This window comes from Pinus tabuliformis, chromosome Q (assembly GCF_031772625.1).
Source record: "Pinus tabuliformis cultivar Carrire ecotype Pingquan chromosome Q, CPIR1, whole genome shotgun sequence".
Taxonomy (NCBI): Eukaryota; Viridiplantae; Streptophyta; class Pinopsida; order Pinales; family Pinaceae; genus Pinus; species Pinus tabuliformis.
The window spans coordinates 708323422-708329503 of NC_142296.1; positions in this window are offsets into that span (position 1 = coordinate 708323422).

The window sequence follows — 6082 nt, forward strand, 5'->3', positions numbered from 1 at the left end:
ATCAGCAGTACGGGAGGGCAAACAGCCCATGACAGAGGAGGAGAGAGCCGGTGACACACAGGTTGACATCATTAATCTTGATGCTCGCTCCCCCACTTCATATTTTCATGAGATCATTCGACAAAGAGAGGCGGAAAACCGCTTGTTACAGCAGAAGCTCGACATGGCCCAATGGACAATAAACTATCTTGAGCAGTGCAACAAGCAACTTGAGGATGAGAAAGAGTTGGATGAGCTGTGGAGGATTCGAAGTGACCGAGTCATCAACCGTAGGAGGCCCGGTGACTTGCTGCCCAAGGAGAGGGAATCCATGCTTATCCGTGTAAATGCACACTTGCAGAGGTTGTTAGAGAAGGCAAACGAGGACAAGAGGTTGTTACGGAACATGAAGAATCACTATTGGGCGAGGATGCATGTTTGCAAGGCGAAAATGAAGATGTTCCAAAGGAGGTTGTTCGAGGCCCGTAAGAGGAAGAAGAAGACCAACCCGCTCCGTATCTTGGCTGAGGCCTCTCTCACTCACCATGATACTCATTAGCATCCTCCTAGCAGCAAACTAAAGAAATTTTGAGAGTTTTGAAGCATTTTTGGCATTTTTGGGCATTTTACAGGTTTTGGCCATTTGACTGGTCTCACCCCGCGCGCGACCATACATGGGGGCAACTCAGAACGTGGAAAACTTTGCATTTTTGGAATTTTCATGCATAAATACACTTGCCTATGGATGGGTTTCAGATTTTATGGAGATTTGGGTTTCCAAAAGCTCAAAACACATGCAAATTTTGACTTTCTGCCCCTATTTTGAGTTGCATAAAGTTGTCTTGGGAGAAATGACTTTTGAGGGATCAAATGAACTCCAAATTCCGAAATTCCGATGGGGTTGGAAATTAGACTCGTAGACCTTTCCAACGAGCTATCTTGCACCTGATTTAGACACTGGGAAAACCCTCAAACAGAGTTGTGAATGTGCGTGACCAGTCAGAGTGATGTGCGCGACCAATCAGGGAAATTTGCCTGTTTTGACCAGTTCGGCCAGCAAAACACTGTTTTCATCTTGGTTGACTTTTGAGGCATGTAAATGATGGATTTTTGTGTAATTTTCATGGCACTTAGATACTTTTACTCTCCTTGAACACTTCTAGAAGATTCTTTGATGTAAATGGTAAATATTTAATGCATGGATAGGTTTCCTAAGTTTTAGAGGCAAGTTGTTTTGACTGCCTATTATCTAGTGCTCAGTTTAGAATTGGTTGAAACAGCTCCTAGGAAGCTGAGCTCGACCCCTAGAGGTGGGGAAAGGAGTTAGATCATCTATATTATGCCTTCTCTTGCTCATTTTCATGGTGGGACTTTTGAGGGAGAAGCTCCTATTGTATATTTTAGTTGTATCTCTGCAATTTGAGGAAAAGGAAGACCAGGGTTTTGCAGACATCATTGGGATTCTTGTGGACTCTTGTGTTGATGGTGTGTTCTCTTATTGTAATTGTATGTGTGTTTATGTGTTCCATCTCTTTCTTTACTGCAGCTTATTAAACAAATGAAGTGATAAAGTTTGAATTCATGCTTGCCATGCTCAACTTTCAAATTTGTTTAATGTTTATGTTTTCCACTGTCTAGAGAGGATTCAAAGTCATTGTTTGCCCTCTTTAGCCTTCTTATCATTCTTGCTTGATCATCCATCTCAGATAAAGGCATCAACACAAAATCCTACCTTGCCCCAAAGACCCACCTGCAGAAACTGTGTCAAATCCCCGCACCCTAAAATTGCAGATCCTCAATTTGCCACCAAAAAAACCCCAAAAACCCCCAAATCAACCTTTTAATCGGTTTACTAGCCTAATATCAGTGTCACTGTATTGGTCATCTCTGTCCATTGAATATTTTACTGAGATTGACCGGAGAGAGCCTTCTCATACCCCGTAGGGCTAGCTACGAGGTGAAATGGTTTGATGTTGCCTTGAAGGTTTACCTTCCTCAGCCTAGGGTGAAATCTCAAGCGCTAACAGTAGGGAGATGGGGAGTTGTTTGTATCTCAGGTCAAGTATGCCAACGAGATACTCAAGAGATTCCACATGGAGAGAAACAAACCCATGGAGACTCCTCTAGTAGGTAACTGGAGGAATGAGGATGCTACTTCAGGAGAAGTAGTGGAAGCTACTATTTATAGGTAGCTTGTGGGTTCACTCATGTACTTGGTGAAAACACGACCGAATATGTGTTATGCAGTTAACCAACTTAGTCAAGCAATGGTTAGGCCTACCAAGCTGTATTGGAAGGTGGTAAAACATGTGTTGAGATACCTCAAGGGAACTTCTGAGTATGGATTATGGTACATATAGATAGAGGGAGTGAAGCTTCAAGGCTTCACTGATGCAGATTGGCCAAGGAGTCCATCTGACAAGAAGAGCACATTAGGAGGGATCTTCAGTATTGGGCTAGTGACAGTTTCTTGGTACAAGAGGAAGCAGAGATCGGTTGCACCAAGTTCGGTAGAGGTAGAGTACATGGATGTGAGTCAGGCAGCATGTGAAGCCATCTAGATGAAGAAGATATGGGTTAGTTTGTTTGGTCATCAGATGGATCTAACTGTGATTTACTGCGATAATCAAAGTTGTATCAAACTCTCTTAAAATCCAGTTTTTCATGATTGGTCTAAGCATGTTGATATCTAATATCATCATCTCAGAGATTGTGTATTGAGGTGGATTATGTTGTTAGAGTACACTCCCATGGAGGAGCAAGATGCTGACATTTTGGCAAAGGCATTGTCAAGATGTAAATTCAAGTTTCACAGAGATAGGATCAGGGTAGTTGATAATCCCTTTCTTGTTGAGAGGGAGTGTTGAGAAATGGCAACAAGAAATTCCAGTTTAATTTGTCCTTGAATTAAATGGAGAATTAAAATCGAATTCTATTCTCATAAAAACTTGCAAATAGTTAATTAAGTTTAATTAACTTTTTAGCTTAGGAATTTCGAGTTGGAAGACTTTCTGAAGTCCTGTATATGTTCTCCTTATATTTTAGGGGTCCAGTATGAGTTAATTGTGAATTGTAATTAGATAACTCAGTTTTCTGAGTTAAGTTCAGTGAAATTAGTTCCAAATTGTTTGAGGAACTATTAGAGAATTAATAGTAAGTTGGTGCACTAATGCATCCACCAATGCTACTCCAATTAACTGGATATTCCCTCATCAGAAACTCATGCATGTCGATTTTGAGAAAGACCTAGTTGAGACTAGAGTGCAGGGATAATGTATTATCAGTTGTATGATTTACTAAGTTGTATATATCATGCATGCAATCAGGAATTGAACCTAGTGTGGATTGCACAATTTTGGATGCACTGGATTCCCATTAATATGGGATATTCAGCCATAGGAATTGCGCAAGGAAATAGGGGCTTGGAGAGCTGCGGAATTGGCTAAGTGTTGGCCAAGAGTTTTCTTGTGAGTTGAGGATTGATTATATTGAGTGCTGGGATTTTTCTTGTGAGAACAAGCATTGTATTTTCACCTTGGATTTCTGATTTAATGAAACACAAATAGTGGGGGTTTTCAGCTGAGGCTTTCCCCGAATATTTATTGTGTTATGTGTTATTGATCTGCCTTCTTCTTGTCGATTATTGTTTTCATCAATCTATTGGCTTCTGTTGGTTAAAAGTAGAAGTAGATTCTTGTCTTTTGCTTTATTACATTGCATGAGCTTGTGAATCTACATGATTTTCTACATGGGGAATGGTTTGTCTCTCAAGGAAAGTATGCAAATGAGATACTATAAAGGTTTCCCATGAGGAGTTGCAAATCTATGGAGACACATCTAGCGACCAACTAGAGGAAGGAGGATGCCACTTCAGGTGAGGAAGTGGATGCCACCATTTATTGATAACTAGTAGGTTCACTGATGTACCTTGTGAACACACGACCAGATATGTGCTATGTAGTCAACCAGCTAAGCCAAACTATGATTAGGCCAACCAAATTATTTTGGATGGCAACTAAGCATGTTCTATAATACCTTAGAGGCACTACTCAGTTTGGACTATGGTACAGATGGACATAGGGAGTGAATATGTGTGGCTTCACAGATGTATATTGGGCAGGGAATCCATCAGACCAAAAGAGTGCATCAGGTGGAATTTTCATTCTTGGATCCACAGTTATTTCCTAGTACAGTAGGAAGCAAATATTTGTGGCACTTAGCTCGGCAAAAGCAGAATACATGGTTGAAACTCAAGCAACATGTGATGCAATCTGGATGAGAAAGATACTTGTTAGTTTGTTTAATCAGATGATGGATCCAATTGTGATCTACTGTGATAATCAAAGTTGCTTCAAGATATATGAGAATCTAGTTTTTCATGATCGATCCAAGCATATAGATATTCGGTATCACCATTTACATAACTGTGTGTAGAGGCAGATACTATTTTTGCAGTACATTCTGATAGAGGAACAAAATGCTAACATTTTGACAAAGGTCTTATCAAGAGGGAAGTTCGAGTTCCAAAAGTGCAGGATATGGGTGGTTGATAATCCCTTTCTTATTGAGAGGGAGTGTTGAAAAAAGCAAAAAGATATTCTCAATTTGCTTTTGCCTTGATTAAATTGAGAAAATTTGAATTTCCACATCAACAAAGAACTTGGATGATATTAACTTGTGTGACATGGCTTGTGTCAACAAGTTTATATAGTAAATTTGAGTTGGAGGAGTTAGATTTCAATTTTGCATGTGTGAATGCTAATTTATAGCAACCAAGGTCAGTTATGTCAGGTTTTTCTTAGTTAAACTAGTTCCAATTTTTGGAGGAACTACTGGAAGGTCAGTTAAGCAATGGGACTTCAATCAAACTCAGTGATCATCTAGTTAACTGATTAATCAGCCCAAAATACCTAATGCATGCAAAGAATTTGAGTTCCCCAGGCTTGGTGGAGATTCCAAGGAAATGTAACATCAGTCATAGACTAGTCTTAAGTGTAAATGTGTTGCATGTAGTCAGAGGATCAACCTAAAGGAATTGCATAGTCAATTTGAGAAATTTCCTAAATAATAAGGGCTAAATTTCTTAAGGAATAATGCAAGGAAATAAGAGCTAAAGCAGAGGAAAATTTTGAGTAAGTCTGGGTCAGAGCCTTTTAGTGAGTAGATAGATAGGTTATGCACTTGCAGGTTGTGCCCAATTGAGAAAATCAATTGTAATACATCTCTATTCTTCTGATTTGGGTTTTTAGCAGTTTTCTTTCCCCAGGAAAAATACTTGTTGCATGTGTATGATTTCTTATAGCATGTCTAAAATTTTTGTTCTAGATTGTGAATTACTTTTTGCAAAGCAGTAGAGTAGGTTTGTGTCTTGTGATCTTAATTAAAATTTCATGAGAAACTGCAAATTTACATCGTATTTTCTACACTTTACGCCATGGAAAGCCACAACAATTGCAGAAAAAGATCGATAGTGTTCCTAATTCCTAGTTATCATTTTTATTTTGGACTATATCTCTAATAATAGCTTTGCACATTTCCCTTCCATTTTTACCTCCTTTACCTTTTGGACCTCTTAGTTCAACTTGTTCTTCTCGAATAAGATCTTCATTTATAAAGATTCCCAATCCTTTTAGGCTTGGATATTTACTAAGTATATCTAATTTATGGTCATTGCAACTTACCTTAACACATATCAGTTTATGTTTATGCTCAAGTGTCTTTCGAACCCTTTTTTCTTATGTTAGATAAGTTGTTTCAAATTGCGACTTAGTTTTCAATTGTTCTTTTACTATTTCTAATGTGTCCTCATTGTTTTGCTCTTTTATACCATAAAGTATAAGGTCCGAAGCTATTTTGTGTCACTCATGATCGAGTTCAATTAGTTTGTTCATTTCATCTTTTATGGGTTTGCTATCTAATTAATCTTCGTGCTATTTAGGGTTGTATTATTATTTAGTTTCTCTTTTAATTCTTTAATATTCTCTCAAGGTGCAATTTTATTCTATCATTGATTATTTTTTGTGTTCTATTTCTTGCATCCTATCTTTCATGCCTTGAAGTTCAGTCTCGAGTGCTAACATTTTATTTTCTAATGATTTGTAGC